This window comes from Sprattus sprattus, assembly GCF_963457725.1.
Source record: "Sprattus sprattus genome assembly, chromosome: 4".
NCBI lineage: Eukaryota > Metazoa > Chordata > Actinopteri > Clupeiformes > Clupeidae > Sprattus > Sprattus sprattus.
In genome coordinates, this window is record NC_137923.1 from 40,031,259 (window position 1) to 40,050,159 (window position 18,901).

The 18,901-nt window shown below is 39.9% G+C and overlaps 1 protein-coding gene across 1 annotated transcript in view; it reads left to right on the forward strand.

The window, feature by feature from the left end:
• Positions 1 to 14,240: 14,240 nt before the first annotated feature.
• The window catches only part of LOC308364836 (protein tyrosine phosphatase type IVA 3), a 28,801-nt gene continuing 24,140 nt past the window's right edge, over positions 14,241 to 18,901 (forward strand). Inside the window, exon 1 of the mRNA XM_080838101.1 lies at positions 14,241 to 14,357. The gene's annotated coding sequence lies outside the window, so the exon portion shown is untranslated. The remainder of the gene's footprint in view (positions 14,358 to 18,901) is intronic.

Here is an 18,901-nt window from a genome sequence, read left to right on the forward strand (position 1 = left end):
TCAAATACATTATATAAATAAATCTTTTTTTTTTAATTACATGTACCTACTACAAATGTGCCCAACAATCCAAAGAGGACATGAATTTAACAGAGCATGATACTTACAGGAAAGAAAATGTTCTGGACTCTGGTGTAGTGTGACAGGACCACAGTTGAGGGTGACTCATTTGACCATATCGCACAATCACATTCCTCGGTGGCTTGGAAATGAACTCGATGCTCTCTGCACTCAGGGACGAGCAAAAATGCACAGCAACATATGGTCTTTCACAGCACTGTAAACCCAAACAGTTCTACTAATTTATTAACATTATGTATACAGTACTTAAAATCTGGTATTTAGTTGACACAACTTTAAATGTATTAGTTTTCTGAGCAAGTGAAGACGTTTTAATTGTATTGGAATGTATTTGTTTGAGTAAACATTGCCTGATAACTCATATTTATTTAGTATCAGACTTCATCAACGTCTTTGAGAACACCATTGCAGAGTTCTTGTGATGAGCCACGGAGACAGCAGACTTAAGGTAGATGAGTCGTTTAGTAATCGAGAGGTTAGAAGGTTGCTAGTTCGATTCCGCACTCATCATTACCAAGTGTATAAGTGTGAACCCCTAAACTGTTCCTGATCTATAAATGCAAAATTTCTCGTAAATCACTTTGGATAAAAGCATCTCAATCACAGATGTAAATGTAAATGTACATCTGTCAACACTGGGGAGGCGGTCCACCAATGACAGTTCTCTCTACAGTAAGAGCTTGCGCAAGAATTTGGAACGTAAGGGAGATACCCTTTCAAAAACTTAAGGCGTAATAACTAGTTTGTGAAAGACCCAGAGAAACACAAATATCCGTCGAGGCAAAATCCTGATTTTGGAATAATATGAGTTCAGAGAACTTAAAAATTATGAAAACGATAACAAAATAGATCAGGATAACCAATGTATAATTTTTAAGGTAAGTTTACTTAAAAATATATATGTACTCAAATGTTATTGTGTAATCGGTTACATCAAAAGTTTTAAGTACTCTGAACTTGTGCAGGTTTACAGTGAGGCGACCATACATGGAATTAAAAAAAAATTATGTAAATGATAAACCGAAGTACAATGTATTGGATTAACCAATTCTACATTGGTGGAACATACCGACACTTATAACACAGAAATGGTCCGTTAGGAAGTTTGAATGCATGAGTGTGTTAGAGATAATTAAGAATGGCCATACTCTAGTCATACAATTTATTTTTTTAAATACGAGGCCTATTATTTTGCACGGTGCAGAAGTGTTAGTGAAGTGACGTGAAGTTTCCCAGCCTAATTCAAATTCTTTCTTTTACAGTTTCAAGCGTAGCAACATGAATTTTAATAAATATAGATCACACTGAGATTTCTGATAATACATGAAGGTCATCAGCCAGCGCCTACCAATCAAATATGACGAGGAAGTTCTGTTGAATGCATCTGACACTGATCTGAACAGGGACGACAACAACACAAACATTAAGTAAGAATAACTACCAACGTTTCTTCTGAAATGGCCCATACCTACGCCCTACCCACGCTTGTTATTGTCATCTTCCTCGTATGGTCATGTGCTAAAGGCGTCTCCCGGACATGACTTTCTACACGTCGTAGCTTGATGAAGACGTGCACAACGTGACTGTAGTGTTATGGGGCGGGGCAGACTTCAACTCTCCGTCTTGCTCCAGCGCCAGTGTGTGAAGAAGAGTTGATCATTTTACAATGCGGTCTGTCGTGTTTTTGTCCCAAGGCTGTCTGACCTTCCCGACTTTGTGGTTTTGGTGTTGAAGTGAATACGTGTAAAACACCTCGTGCACAAGTGACCAATTTTTCGTTGATGGTGTTTTGATCGTGTTGTTGTGGCAAACTACGTTTCAGTACCCACCGGTCATGGGAACAATACAATGCGCACAGTTTGGCTAATGCCATGTTACTTTGACAAGGAAACTAAACTCATGCGTAACTGTATTTGATGTTGAGAAAGCTGTGATAACAGTACACAAGCCGGAGTTATATGGAATAAGTGATTGATGAAAGTGACACAGGCTCATAATTTGACACTTGTCATTAACTTGCAACAGTGTCTACATATTACCTGCTTTTCTCAAAGCTGGACACATTCGTACAGGTTGCTCACAATCAGGAGCAGACGCACCCGGGCTCAGTCTTAAAGTGGGCCCAAAAATGAATAACCTCGCATCGTGATCAAGTCGTGACACGCACAACAGACAAATTCAGTTTGTTCCAGCATGAATAATGTGGCTTGGTGTCCCACATTGCGTTGTTCTGAATAACATTTTGGCCCTTTATGCCGCATCCCGCATATGCAAAGGTTTTTAATGGTCAGAAATTAGAACTCACGGAAGCCTTCTTTTACCCGTTGCATTGGTTTTGAGGTAGAGATCTAACTTCTATTCGATTCAATTCAAAAGCAGAAACCTGACTAATACGAATGTAACATAGTCAAGCTTTTCTAAAAGACTGGCTTTATTCCAATGACTGAGAAGGGAATCGTCTAGAGGACAAACTATTGGTGTTTACCAACCGAGAGGCAGAATAGAAAAGTTTCTTATTAAACAGCTCATCGTCTGATTAGCATCTTTTGCCATATCTGGCACCCTTGCACAGGAGGGCCACGCTGGCCCTGCCCACCATGATGAGCCATTTGAAAAACTGTGGTGAAAACAGCCATAGCAAATGGGTGCTATAAGAAATAGATCAATATCAATCACATTAGTCTTTATGTCTCCCATAGAGTATTAAAACATGAAAGTAACTTATTACTCAGGTGTATAATAGAAATAATACAAATACAAAAATACAAATATCACACCAACCTTCACGTACCAGAAATGTCATGTATATGGGAAAACATGCTGTCAAATTTAAAGGTTTCTTCTCCTTTAGAAAAAATAATAGTGTTGTTTAGGTATGATATCCGAGAATGATGTCCTATCTGTTTATGCTGGAAGCAGAGTGAAACGAAAGTGTTACAATCCAAATGGGCAGTTGCACTCGTGTCAACCATGTGTAATACTGTATAGCCTACCGTTGTGAAGACAGCGACCGAATCTCACAAAAGCGGTTTCGTTCCCGTTGCCTTGGGGCACATGGCCTACTTTCGGGTCGGTTTAGCTTTTGATAGTTTGTGTCTGGCTACGAATTGACACCACTGTTGAAGGGGAGTCTGTGTATGTCTCAGACAGTCCTTCTGGCTGGAGTAGCTCTGATGCAGCTGTGTTGACATTAGCCTGAGCCATTCCCATGGGTTGGCGAAGGCATGTGTACAGCACTGCAAGATTAGGTTATTTACTGCAGGTTTACTACATAGATCCTTTTCCATGTATCTGTTTAGTTATAATGATCATTTGTTTACTGTTTACACAGGCTTGCCTCTCATTTACAAATTACAGGAGATTAGCTGGTGAATTTGTGAATTTGTCTACTCATGCATTATAAGATTATCCTTTGAAGTTTGATAATGGAGACACTACCTAGAACTGCAGTCACTGTAACGCTTATGAAATGTATTGTTATGGATTATGAAAGTCAAATAAATGAATCAGTTTTTCAGGAATGCACATGAGCATATTACATATGAGTTACGCTATTTCATGTAATTCATTTCTGTAAACATGTCTGTAAACATTTGGGGCCCAAACAAAACCCCTGTTTGATGCCCCCATCTGGCAACAACAGAAATGTAATCAGTAATACCATGCTTTTTCGACTCAAAAACATACCACACACTTGTATTGCATGCCTGTGATACAATGGACTGTACCACATCATGTGCAAGAGGGGGAACAGTAAAATAATGATCTATTGTAAAAGCTGTAGATCAGCACCAAGAATGGAGAATGCAGGATGAGGAATTGTGTGGTCAGTGTTGCTCCCCCGTCAAAGACTCACATGGGCCAGTCTATCTGAATGTTTGCCAGGCTGGCTCTTTCTGTAATCTCTACTGATCAGTCAGTGTGTGTTTGTGTTTGTTTGTGTGCGGGGGGGGGGGGGGGGGCTGGAGGGGTGTCTTAATCTAGGGCAGTCGTCAGTAATCCTGTCCAATGCAAGAATGCTGTAGGCAGTGAATGCTGACCACGGCAGCCTGAGCTCCCACACATGTCTCCTGACGAGCTCTGCACTAAGACTGTTGCTGCCCTGGTGGCCCCTTAGGTCCAAGAGCCTGGCGATCATATCACAACAGTGGCACAACGACCGACACGCGACAGTGGTACTTCTTGCACCGGATCTCAAAACTACAATTTGAAATGAACAAGTGGTTGGCATGGAATGTCTGACTTTGAATTTGAAATGAACAAGTAGTTGGAATGGAATGTCTGACTTTTAATTATTTTAGTATTGTCAACACATGCAGAGGCCTGCTTAAAGTATGCAGTGGCAGTTGGATTCTGAAGAACAAGCACTGCCTGATGCTTTTGTGTGGCATTCAGTCAGTTACACTGCTCAAACAGCTTGTACTTTAGCTGATTATGTTTTGTTGCCAAAGACCGGCACAGACACATTCAGCACATGGGATTTCAGCATTTCTTGCCAGCTATTTGCATCTTTATGAATCTGAATCTCTGAGAACAAACAGTGCTACAAATCACCCCAAGACATAAAATCCTCCACTTCAAAATTATCAGATGTGTTTGAGTAAAATGAACAGTTTTATTCTATTAACTACTTCTTTTAACATTTATACCTAATTTAAAATAAAAAATATTGTCATTTAGAGCATTTATTTGCAGAAATATGACTACTGGTCAAAATAACAAAAAAGATGCAGTATTTTCAGATCTCGAATAATGCAGAGAGTTCATCCTCATTTTTAAACAACACAATGCTAAGTTTTTAACTTAGGAAGAGTTCAGAAATCAATATTTGGTGGAAAACCCTTGATTTACAATCACAGCTTTCATGCTATCTTGGCATGCTCTTAAGATTGACTCCTGGCGCAAAAATTCAAACAGCTCGCTTTGTTTGATTGCTTGTGAACATCCATCTTCCTCTTGATCTCATTCCAGAGATTTTCAATGGGATTCAGGTCTGGAGATTGGGCTGGTGTCGTGTCAGATTTATAGTTTGAAAGTAGGAAAAATATACAGTCTTCTGATCTGGTTAAAACTCCAAGTTCTTGTTATGTGTGGTGAAAATACTCACAAAGTCCAGCAGACCGGCAGAGTGTGAAGCAAAAAGGTTTATTCAGTCAGTGCAAAACCAACCACACAAACTTGAGCATATCTCGAGACAATACTGACCAAACAAAGATTGCAATGGCTTATATACAGTAGATGTCTACCTGACTCTGGTTGACACATGCACACTAACTCAACCTCGTTTGAACTAACTCAACCTCGGTTTGAAATTGTTTTTTGGCAGTAACCCAGGAGATTGGGAGACAATGACCTATAGCAAAATCTACACAGTCTACGGAACTTTCCCTACCTAGTGTGTGTGTGTGTAGGGCTTCTGCAATCTAGGCTATGTCAGTGGAGTGGCTCATGCTGTGGTTGTACTTTTATCAGCTTACTATCATGAACATCCTATTGATTACTCTAATTATTCAGATCATACACATGCTGATTATCATAGTGTTGGTTAATAATATACACAGATTAGTGAGGTTTCATTTACATATTTTCCACCACACTGGCCATTACAGGATCCTGATACTTTATTAATCCCGTGGGGAAATTCTGGTATCTTGCAGCTCTCTCATATTTACAATAATTACAAACAATATATACAGACAATATGATACAATACAAACAATACAATTCAGCTATGTGCAGTGTAGGATGAAGGATGTATGGCAGGGCTCTTCAATTAGTTTGGAGCTGGGGCCGGTTCTTGAAACTGAGGCAAAGTCAGGGGCCGGAGGATATGAGTTATCACGGTAATTTATAAAGAAATTACAACAACATACTGAAGGAGTCAATATATTCTATTTTGTAAGTGCTAGAGGCGCATAGGCCCAAGGATTCAAAAATCAAACCAGGTGAGCAACAACCAAGCCATATTAACAGACAATTGAAGAAATGCAAATAACTAACAAAAAACATGCACTTCATTGTACATAGATGCACCAATACAACTTTACTGGTCATTATCCTCAATATTTAAGATTTGATTTGAGTGACAGGCTGGATCAAATGTATCTCCACCAACAAAGTGCATTGCATGGAACTGAATAGAATTGCAACAACTTAAAAGTGCAGGGTATTATATCAAGGAAAAGTGTTTCAAATTTCACTCAGTTCAGGCGAATTGTATCAGTTCTTTAGAATTTCATTCATTTAACTGGCAAACAACTTCCAAGTGCACCAATTCTTTTGTTTTTACTATTCTGCCCGTGCTTCTCTGTTTGTGGCATGGTCCCTCTAGCCTGCTAAATTGGCTTGGCAGATAGATAACAGTTTTCCCAAGAGAAAGTCTGAAACTTGAAGTTCTTTTCAAACCTTTACTTAAGAAGCACTGTAAAACTGAGCAGACATACAGAGTAATCTTGGTAAAATCATCTCGTAAAATTCGTTTCTAAAAACAATCACTTAGCATTGCATGTTTAACTGTGATAGAAATTACGTTAGCTTAATGCTAACTTATAGGGGGAAATCCATAGAGCCCGCGCTAGCGTTTAGCATATTCATCAAAGTTAACAATTCGAACAAACTACGGTTAATTACAAGTGGTTTCCACAAGAAGTAATGTTTCTAAGTAATAACTGATCAACTGTTTAAGAAAATACTTACAGGCAAAGGTTTTCTGGCCATATACTGTATATCAGAGAAAATATACCACTACCTATATGGGTGCATCCCACCACCCACTGCAAGTGAGAGTGTACAATTACCAATAGTCACAAACTGAATGAAGCTACCGGAGCTCACTCTGGGGGCCAGTCCAAAGCATCACAAGGGCCGGATCCGGCCCGCGGGCCGCCTATTGAAGAGCCCTGATGTATGGTGTAAAGTGCATAATAATTCAAGTTTAATGGCAGCTGGGACAAAGGACCTCCTGTGTCGCTCAGTCCTTGAACGTAGCGTGTTGAGCCGCCCGCTACGGAGGCTGCTGGACTGTCCTGCCAGGACATGGTAGAGGGGGTGATTAACATTGCCCATGATGGCCAAGAGCTTGCCCCGCATCCGTCTCTCAACCACAGTCCCCAGTGAGTCCAGGTTCTGCCCCACCACTGAGCTCGCCTTTTTGACCAGTTCAAAAGGAAGCAAGTTTTTTCCCAGGACAGTTGGCAAGGTGTCATGAACCATTTTGCTCTGTGAATAGTGCATTTTCGGCCATCTAGTGTTCACTAGCTGACAGTGCCATATCTGAATTTGAGAAACAATGGTTTTGTGTCCTATGATGTGGGCGCCATCTAGTGGTTTACTGTTTTACAACCTCATAACTGGGATACAAGTGTTAGTCTATTGGATTACTTAAGCAACCTGTCTTTACAGTTTGATTGCATCAGCACAGATGCTGTGAGAAACAAATGTGCATCTGGGACTTTCCTAGGCTGTGAACCTAACAAGAGATGTACCACCCTGTTGTTACCACCCTGTTTGTTCAGGCAATACCAAGAAAAATAAAGGTATTTATTATGTTGCTTAGTGTGTCAATCAGTTATTCGTTATGCCATTAGGGTAACCTGAGGAACCCATCGGAAAACAGAACTGGCCAGTTTCCTGAGTCCAGATTATTTTTATACGGCTAGTTAAGGTGTGCCAACACAGATATAGCCTAAAGATGCATCTAAAACATTTCTGTAATTTTATTCAAAAGGGGACACCTTCAATATTCTAAAAATACTTTCACAAAAAAGTGGCATGTTTCAAGTCTTTTTTGTTTAAATGTTGATTATTACCGCGTATAGCTCATGGAAATAAAAAATCCAGTATCTCAAAATATTAGAATAAAACATTCACTATACAGAAATGCCGAGCTCTGATCAGCTAATTAACTAAAAACACAAAAAAACATGTTCATTTATGCACTCAATACTTGGTCAGGTCTCCTTTTGCACAAATTACTGAATCAATCCGGCATGACAGGGAGGCAATCAGACTGTGGCACTGCTGAGGTGGTATGGAAGCCCAAGTTGCATTAAAAGTGGCCTTCAGCTTGTCTGTACTGCTGGGTCTGGTGGATCTCAGTTTGCTCTTGACAATAGCCCATAGATTCTGTATCGGGTTCAGGTCAGGCCAGTTGGCTGGCCAACCAAACACAGTAATACCATGGGCAGAAAATCAGTTGCCAGTCGTTTTGGCACTGTGGGCAGGTGACAAGCCCTGCTGGAAAGGGAAATCAGCCTCTCCATAAAGCTTGTCATGCAGACAGAAGCATGAAGTGCTCTAAAATCTTCTGGTAGACGGCTACCTTGGCTATGGTCTTGATAAAACACAGTGGACCAAGACCATCAGATGACACTGTAGCGCAAATCATCACTGACTAACTTCACACTGGACTTCAATCAACTAGTATTCTTTGCCTCTGCACTCTTCCTTCAGACTATGGGACCTTGATTTGCAAATTAAATGCATAATTTCCACTGAGCAACTGTCCAGTTCTTTTTCTCCTTTGATCAGGTAAGACGCTTCTGATGTTGTCTCTGGTTCAATAGTTGCTTGACACTAGGAATGCGACACCTTTTGTCCATTTCCTGGACACGTCTGTTTGTGGTGGCTCTAGATGCACTGACTCCAGCCTCAGTCCACTCCTTGTGAAGCTCCCCCAAGTTCTTGAATTGGCTTTTCCTGACAATCCTCTCAAGGCGGTGTCATCCCTGTTGCTTGGGCACCTTTTCCTACAACACTTTCCCCCTTCTAGTCAACTTTCCATGAATATGCTCGGATACAGCACTCTGCGAACAGCCGGCCCTTTCAGCAATTACTTTCTGTGGCTAACCTTCTTCATGGAGTGTCTTTTGGACAGTTGTCAAGTCAGCAGTCTTCTCCATGATTGTGGTTTTGTGTACTGAACCAGACTGAGACATTGAAGCCTGTGGAAACCTTTGCAGGTATTTTGAGTTAATTAGCTGATAAGAGCTCCTCTCAGGTTGACATTTCTGTATTTTAAATTCTTTATTCTAATATTTTGAGACACTAGGTTTTTGATTTCCATGAGCTGCAAGCCCTAATCATCAAGATTAAAACAAAAAAGGCTTGAAACATGCCACTTTATGTGCAATGATTCTAGAATACAGGTGTCACTTTTTGAATTTGATTTCAGAAATGTCTATACGATATTCTTATTTTTTGAGATGCACATGAACACACAATTTCTGACCATTCAAGACTTTATGTCTGAGTGACATATTTCTTGAAGGTTTTGTGGGGCCCTGATAACATACCCAGAAATGTATTTGGAATGATATATATGGAAAAGGTGTGCATATATGTTAATTTGATTTGATATGTTCAACAAACAAGATGTCTGTGATTTAACACAAACAAATTGAAAAAATCTCCTAAAGTTGGCACATAAGCGCAGCATTTTTTTTTAATGCATTACCAATTCTGACACCACAACACATTACAAGAGCATGTTCATACATTTGTTTTTCTTGTGTTTTGTCCATGAGAATATTAAGAAACACTAGCTTAGCTAACTTTACAATTAATTAATTATTGCTATTACAAGGAACATAGAACATTTCTAACCTTTCATTTTGCTGATCCGCCCCTATTATATCTAGGCAAACTGGCATTTTAAGAGGTGGATTGATCAAATCTTTGGGACGGGTGAACCTAAAGCTGTGAATTCCTAACATTCCACAGCAATTGTCTTTTGAATTGCAAACACAACTTTAATGTAAATGTAAATGTCAAAGTGAACTTTGCGTGAAGTGATAATGAGTGATGCAGCTTGTTGAAAGGAAGAGGGCAGTCTTATCATGAGTACAAGCCTTGGGACCGCTCTTTACAATTACAGAAAGACCTTCCATCATTGTTAATAGCTGTTTAAATCTCAAACAATGAATGGATGGTAGGGAACATAAGGAATCTGAGTTGTACCAGTTTGTGGTTTAAAAAAACGAAACACATAATTTACAAATGCCATTCAATTGCTTTTATAAAAATAAGATAAGTCATATGTAATGCATTATAAGATGATACTAGTTTCCAAGTATGACCTCCAGGATAATTGTATAGTGCTAAAACATTGAATCAGCTGCTCCTGTTCATCTCAGACCAACTCGCATCACTTACTCCCTCTCTTCTAGTCCTTACAGAAAAAGAGGATAGAAAAAGGACCAGATGGAACAAAATGTAGCAGGAAAAAAAAAAAAATCTATATTTGGCAGCAAAATACTCACATCAAAACAACTCACACATATATCTATTAATTCATTCATTCAGACACTGAAGAACAGTTATGGGTGTCAAGCGCATGCAGACACAAATACAATTTGCTGGTATCACACAAGGTCTTGCATCATTTAGATTAATTTGCCCGTGCAAAAACATACAAGGCTCAGAGATAAGGGGTGTTTCTCGTGTTCATCTAACTGTTCTTACTATTTGACTTGATCAGCACCATACAAGAAGTCATTTTCGTAAATGTTCTTGTTCTGTATCGTGGGACACAGCAATTGATCAACATTTTGAAATATGAATAACTAAAAATCAATGACCAAGACACACGGCAGTACGACGAAGGAAGGGTTACATTTGCGTTGCGACAAAATCACACAAAAAAAAGCACAAAAAAAGTGTAAGGTTCATTCAAGCTAAATTCGACAAGTTATGATTACGCAATTGAAGTTAATGTCGTAGCATTGGACCTAGAAATGAATTTGCTGCGGAGTGCATTGTTATACATAGATACAAAGCTCAATCAAAAATTCCTGGAATCAAATGTATTCGCACTGAGAGACCATCTCTTCAGGGCAAACATGTGCTCATGATTAAAATAGGGAGATATACCTGCCCTGGGATACACAACGATAGGAGGAGAGAGGCGCGCCCTTTTGCAGAGTTGGTCGGCGTCCTGTGTGTATCCATCACGTTTCGTGTCGTATGGGTCGTCGTGGTACGTCAGACAACCACGCTGTGGGTAACTGTGAATGTCATTCTCTGGAAAGTCTCCAAATGAAGCCGTGGGGTTGATACCCCATCTAAACTTCTCTTTCAGAGAATGGACACATCCCTTGCGTAAAAAGTTGACATCTTCGGTTGTATCAGTGTCTAGAGTGCCCGTAGATCGAATGTCAGGGTCTTTCCTAAGAAGCGACTCAATAGAAAACGAGCTGTTGAACTTTGCAGAGCGTTTGTCCTCCAATACAGGCGGCGTTTCTGTCGACTTGACGCTGGTCTCCACAGCATCTGACTCGGCTCGAATTCTGGAAGACAATCCTGTCCAAATGTCCCGCGTACCGCTGAAATGGCGGCGAAGCATCTTCGGCGTGATCCGACTTTCGTCGACTTTCCAGAAGTTCCGTCTTGCATTTGGGTATTCAGGGTTCACCGGAACCTGCATCAGATAATATATTAGGCACGGTAGATTACGTTATTTGAAGTAACCCAATTTTAATTGTAATAAAAAATGTGATGAAGTCAGTCAAGTAGCCTACATACCTTCACAAAGCAGTCGTTGGATGACAAACAAACACGAACGTTATTTTCCAGACCCTTTCTTTCACCGGCAACAAATGCGGTCAAACTCTCCATCAGCTGTTTAAATAAAGACAATCTTTTTAAGATTAAAATACAGCAAATTGTAAGTATCAGTGTGAGGGAGGGAAACATGTTTCCATTTTACCAGTTTGCGAACATCGTAAACTTACCTGGCCAAATGTCAGCATCTTGTTCGGAGAGTTTTGAATGACATGCGCAATTAAACCAAGATAGGTGCTATACTTCTTTGAATAGCGTTTATATTTCCTCTGTGGTGTCCAGGTGGATTCCTTTTTCAGAACTGGTGGTCTGTATGTCTGTTCCATGTCGTGGTGGATCCAACAAACAGCGGCAGATGCAGTGTCACAAGTTTGAACCTCGTCAAAAAGTGGACTGAATCAGTGTGTAACCTTTGGGTTTATATTCAGCCCATATAGCCTAGATCAGACCAATCAAAGGTGTGCATTCCATCCCAAGCGAGAGCTTTTCAGGCAACAAAAGGTGTTAAACGTCGGTGGCCAGGTGGGCATGCCCAATAGGTAAGCTATATAGTTATTTTGCGTATAAGTGCTCTTTAAGGAACACCTTAGTCAACATTTGCATGCGCAGAAGTAACGTTAATGTTTTACTCTGGAAATATTTGAATTTGAAATTATTGCATTTAGCCTAGTGCGAACCAGTGCATATACGAGAGCATGATTAAAGTACCATCTACTACCCCTTGTGGTTGCGTAAAGTGAGGTTCTATGGCGCCTGGTGCTTCCAATTAACACTTTTACATGATTCAGTTTACTATGAAGCATAGACTGCATAAAACTGAAACGGTTCATGAGAATTGAGCAAGGTCTGCCATATCAGTTGCAGTTTTAGACAAATATACAACAGTAACCTGCGACAATGTGTTATTTTGTTAACACGTAAATTCAACATATATTTACATTTAAAAAAAAAAAAAAAAAGTAAAACCAATTATACAACCTTCAGAAGTTTTTAGTCCTTGGTTGGTAATCTTGCAAATGTAAATGTCCAACACTCCACATAAATTGTCGTTGCTAATTGCTAATAGGTATTTAGGGGTGAGTTTGCTATTGTCCGCTGTATAAAGGGGGATAATGAGCAGTCTATCGTGTTGAACAATAAGGCTTTAAGGTTGCACAAGTTGGTAATAAAGCTGATATCACATTCAGTCAGATTAAACAGAAATCAACATTACATTATCTTGAAGGAATAAAAGTAGTAGGCAAAAGTATACGATGTTTATCTGGTATCATTTTGAAGAAATGTTACCTGATGCTGAGCATAATTTCAGATTATATCACTCCTGTGTTACCAGTACTCTTGGTTGTTTCGAGATAATAACATTGGACTGCACTGCAGCAGCCATAGTGTCATGCCAATGAAGCCTCGTGAAAGGTTTTCACTATTGGAAGAAAACAACTGACAAGCTGGATATGTGTATCTTAGAAGTGTGTAATTAACTTGCTCTTACAGTAGTTACATTCCTGCACTTTTTTTGTATTTCTTATAGTATTTATTGTTACACTAGGTCTCTATTGCTTATACGTCGACTGTTCTCTCCCTTGTACATCACTTTGGATAAAACTGTCTGCTAAATTACTAAATGTAAATCTTTGAGGACAATCATCTGACAGAGAATCAGGGGAACCCAAAATGTAATATTATAATAAAAATGCCCTCATCAGCAGGCGATTTTCAGAATTATACACTAAGAAATAATTCAACCACATGAATAAGCCTAATACATTTAGAATCTATTTCCTGTTTATGCACTTTTACATGCCATTTTGATTAAATTACTGCATGCTGTTAGTTCCTAACATTCCTCACTAATTGCCATGAGAGGTCCTATTTAGTGTATGCACTGTCCGCTCTAAAGAGGTGAAAATGGACACCATTGAAGGTCTGTCTGAATACCTTTAAGAGTTGATGGGGCTAGCATGTCTATACCTCACTGGGGGCAGGGGCTGGAGCTCAAACTGGCTTACATTTCACTGCAGCTACCCCTACTGGTGGTTCTGTTTGGCACTAATTAGTGCAAGTTTACAAGCCTTCTGAGGACAGTGATGAACTGATAGTTATTCTTGCTCCAGAACAGCTAATCAGCTTTAGGACATCAAGTTCAGATGCTCACAAACATTAAAAGTACAAGCACAATGTTCCACAGGGTGATCATCCTCTGGGCTTCTACTGTAGTGACAGTAACCTATCCTATAAAAAGCAACATCTCTTGTAACACATTCACATTCATTGACTGGTTAACGTGTAGGTGATGATGCTGGATGACGTAGGGCCTACTTCATTTGGTGTAAATTTCCTTAAAAATCATAAGATCATCAAACCCCATTAGAAATGGAGCTTCTTGACATCCATCAGTAAGGCTACATGGTAGGGCTCTCACGACTACCATAAGCATGCATTACAAATTAATTAAACCTGAAACATCGATTTTATATATTTTAAATAATTGTAATATAATGTTTTGTTATAAAAGTTTGCACTGTCTTGTAATTTTGAGGTTCAACCAGTGTCAGCGTTCTCTCGATCCCCACAAGGCGACGCTCCAACGTAGAATAGTCTTTCAGGGGGAGGAACCACATTTTCACCAAGACTAGTCTGCCAGAGCAATCACATGGGAAGAAGCTTAGATATTGTATTTGACAGCCGTTGTTTCAGTTGTCTGAGGAAACACATTGCCGGTAAGTTCTGTTTTTTTTTTCAGAATGGCATCAAAGTGAAGATATGTCACTATCTTGTAGTGTTATCCTAAATGTAACATGTACCTTGTGCTAGACTATTCTTAGATGAGCGTCTGTCGTAGGAGTTTGCTGTCTCGCTGAAACCGGTTTCACTAAGAATTTCATCGACAGTTGTGTCGTTAATCTGAGATGTCTCACCCGTGGGAAGGCTTTATTCCAAGCAGTCGACTGAAAGAGGTATCTTAGCTCTTTTGGTTGGCCATCAAAAAATAGGCCTGACGACAAAAGTAGCCAGATTGTTGTCAAAATCAAAAAGTAAGCTTATTCTGCTTTCTGTCTGACATTTCCCCTCTGGTACAAGGCTGCGCGAAACCTTGCTTGATGCAGATACGTACAATAGCCAGGTCTAATGAGGGGATTAGGAATGTCTGGGAAATGATATTTCTCAACAGGAAACGTTACTGGGTTAGTGTCTCAAGCAGGGTTTCCTTTGCTGAAATACTGCAAAGATTTTCACAACTTTTCATGAACATAACAACAGTGGTTACAAACGTCAGATTCCGGGTTTGTTTGCAGCGTCAGGTTTTTAGAGTCTGTATTCATGCTCACTTCAGTGTGATGGGGTATTTGAAGTGTGGCCAGGACATTTAAGGTCATGGACCCTTATGGCAGCTCAATTCAAGGACTTCGTTTTTTTTTTTTTTTAAAGGTTTGTGATTTTACACATGCAGTGCCGTTCCTCTGGTTAAAGAGCACCCTTCTGTGTACATTTGAGAACACTTGAAATCTGTTTTGCAGCAACAGTGGGCGGTGGCGTTCGGAAAAGTGTGATGTGTACATTTGGAGTAAAATAGAGGTGATGAATGTGGTATGTAACATAAATTGCATGTTTTTTGTGTGTAAACATGGGGATAGGTTCTCAAATGCACAGTTATTCTGAGCAAAATGACATACTGGTCATACTTAATTTGCTAGGTTTAGACAATTAAAAAAAGTAAATGAGTTTTGATGAAAATATGACTAACGGTTTGTGTCCACTGCCGTGAATACTGATTGGTTAGAGGTGCTGAAAGAAAAAACATTATTAGTGTGCTTGCCCGAAGGGAAGCACAGTATTGTTGTTGTCAAGTTTTCTTTATTCTCTCCGTTTTTTGTAACGCTAACTACTCCTCGCCCGTTCGAGGTACAGACGCCGTTCAAACACCGAAACGTCCGGCCCGATCCGGTGCAACCTGCTATGACTTTTCGTGGCGGTACTCCTTGCCACTCCTTTTTTATTCCTCTTTTTCCATCACCTTTTTTCTCCATAGACTTTTTTTTATTTGTTTTTTTATTGATGCTTAGTGACAATACAACAACATAAAGAATATCATACATTAAAATAATATAGCAGTACATTACAACATTCATATACAAATGATAATGAACAATGACAACAGGGAAAAAAAGCACATCACAAAACAAGGAGGAAAGAAATAATTATCCTTTAATAACCGTGTGGAGGAGACATAAGAGTCTATCATTTTTTTTGTTATTTTTGACCAAATGAAGAGATTTAAGAAGTGAGTCCATTTCCAGTTTAAAGACATGTAAGAATGGCTGTCCTTGTAGCCATTTTTGTTTGTGGAGGAAACATTTTGAATGCAAAGTAAAAAAGTTTACAACAAATTCCAAAGGGTAGTTCACAGGGTTATCATAATAAAAGAGAAAATCCTTTGCTGTAAGGGAATATGACAATTCAAAAAGATGATTATTTAGGTCATTAAGAAACTTTTCTCCATAGACTTGCATGGCAGAACTCTGCCATTATGACATCATAATAGGGTCATTAAACTGGCTTGCACCTGTGCTTCACTGACACAGAGCAAGCACACTCTCGCAGTTCGTTCACGAAACGCATTCTAGTTATTATATTCAGAAGCTTTTTTAAGGAACAGAAACCATTATACTTTAAAAATGGTCCGGCAGATGTTTGAGATCTACAAAGCCTGAGTGTGCTGACTGATTGCTTTGGCGTATTGTGTGCAGTGTCATACCTGCAAAAGCAGCATCTTGCATGATGGCAATACTAACTTCATGTCAAGACTGCATATAGTTGCTATTACAGTGTTTGTTTGTGACAGCCTTTTGGAAAACACTGTCTCAAAAGAGGTTAATTTGGGCTGCCGCTTGCAGTGTTGGAGCCCATTTTCCCCCTTTGTTGACACACAGCAGTTTATGAGAAGGCTTGCATGAAAAATATGATATTTCACCACAAGTGGGGTCTTTGAGCATTCCTCCTTTTTTTGTGGGGAACTGGAGGAAAAAAGCTAGTGCATTCTCAGGGCTGATGTGAATTCGAAAGAGCTTCCCTCAAGAGGACCCCCAAATAAATACTTCCACATGACCTCCTGTTCCTGTGCCAGAAAAAGCTCCCTCTCCCTCTCTCTCTCTCTCTCTCTCTCTCTCTCTCTCTCTGTCTCTCTCTCTCCCGCTTCCCTCTCTCTGTGCTCAGAGTGATGTGCTGGACTTTGACACAACTTGCGATGGTTCAGTTTGCAGACTGACCCTGAATTTGGGTCTCCCCCTTGGTCAAACAGGTCTGTCATTTGGCCTCCCCGTAATGAAAGAATCATGGCTAGCATGAAGATTAGGATTTGAAACGAGAAAATGAAAGCGCCAGTGCTAGACATGACAGCAAGAGGTAATTTCAAAACATATACTGCCCGCTGCGCCACTCTCATAGCAACATCCGCAGTTCTGTTCCCCCAATGACTCAGAACCAGCTAAGTAGCATCCTTCTTTCAACGCTTTAAAGCTCTCCATCACAGAAGTGACTTTACGTTTGGGAAACATTTGAATATGTTTAATAACATCTCCAAAGTTATTTTAGATTTACTGTGCCTCATTGTGCATTCTGTCAACATTCAATGATACTATTTCAGACACATACAATCTGTACTTCCCTGTATTGTGTGAATGGCATATGTAGACAGAACATTGAGTGAGTTCCTCCATTTCCTTATTACGGCACAGTTCATTACTTGTCAGCACATTAAATGTGGAATGGCTGTTTAATTAGAGTTGATATAGGCTATATAGTTTGCAGAGTAAAAACAACATTACTGAATAGGATAATGTCAACATCTGAAAAGAATAGTCTGTCTAATTAGGCTCAATATATTCCTACTGATAAGGTCACCGTAGGCCCTGCAATGAAATTAAGTATTATCAAATGACTGCCTATGGAGAACGATGACAGTGCTGTATAGTGTGGAGTTTTGGTTTGGACAAATCTTTTTTTAGGAAGCCACTGGAGATGTAAAATTGTGTAAACATGAGTAATGGCATCCCCCTTTCCCCCTCCTCCTCCACCTCTCCTCTCCTTCCCACTGTTCTTCGTGCCCAGGATCCTTATCCACCTCCATGGAGAGAGATTAAATAAACACACTCCCATCACCGCCTTTTGAAGGCCTTGCCAGAACTGATGAGCATCTCAACAACACTTGACCCGAGTCTGGTTTGAGGTCACATGATGGGATGTTGATAAACAGTTGTTAGCCACACACAGAGAGTGATGGGGTAGGTAGCTGCGGTGGTAGTGGTGGTTCTTTGCCCCTTGAATGTGCTTTGATCAAACTGCCAGTGCGGAGTTGCACGTAGTCCATAACCCACCGTGCGTTAATGAGGGATTTGGTGAAATGCATTCTCCATGTTCTTTCCTCAGACTCATAGATGTGTTTATAAATCAATAGTCCTGAAGGGACATGGTGGTTAAACAGACAAACAAACAAACAAACTTGAAAAACATACAAGCCCAGCAGATTGAGACAGTCTATGATTAATGCTACTCTGATTTGAGTTTGGTCCCTGCATAAGAAGGCCCCAATGCAAACTCCTATTTGTTGGGATAGTATCCAAGTGATGCAAGAAAATAACTTTCTATTTTGCTGCTGTTTTTAGATACCCTTGGGCAGGAAGTGAAATGTTAATGAAACATTACTTGATGCATATAGCTTGAAAAAGGTTTCTTACATGCATTTGGCTAAATGTATAGCCAGAAGGCATCCTGATGTGAGTATACTGAAAGGACGGCAGAGTAGTGAACAAATTTGTCCACACTCATACAAAAACATTAATGTCAGTATGAGGCAGGCTATTCAGATATAATGCATTTTGTATGAAAAATCTGCAATGGCTTTATGAATGTCCATTGATTCTGCCGTCGATATTTCCCACTTAACTGACGGGTTGGATAGGATGAACTGAGGGGATTGGTGTAGGTTTTTCTTGCATTGTCTATCCAACTGGCATTTATGTTTCTGTTCTGGGAGACAAACATGGTATTTCCGTATGGACATGAAAGAGTTAATCCCTCACACACTTGTATAAGACAGCGATTATTCCCCCTTCCCAGCACTGTTTAGGCGAATGTCTCAAGGCGGTAGTGTTCATAGTAACCGCGCTGGCTCTTGAGGTTTAGCTTCAGTCATACACCAGTGGGCTGAACAGTGGTTGCTGTTCACAGAGAAGAATCCACCCCAGCAACCCTAATTTGCTCAAAT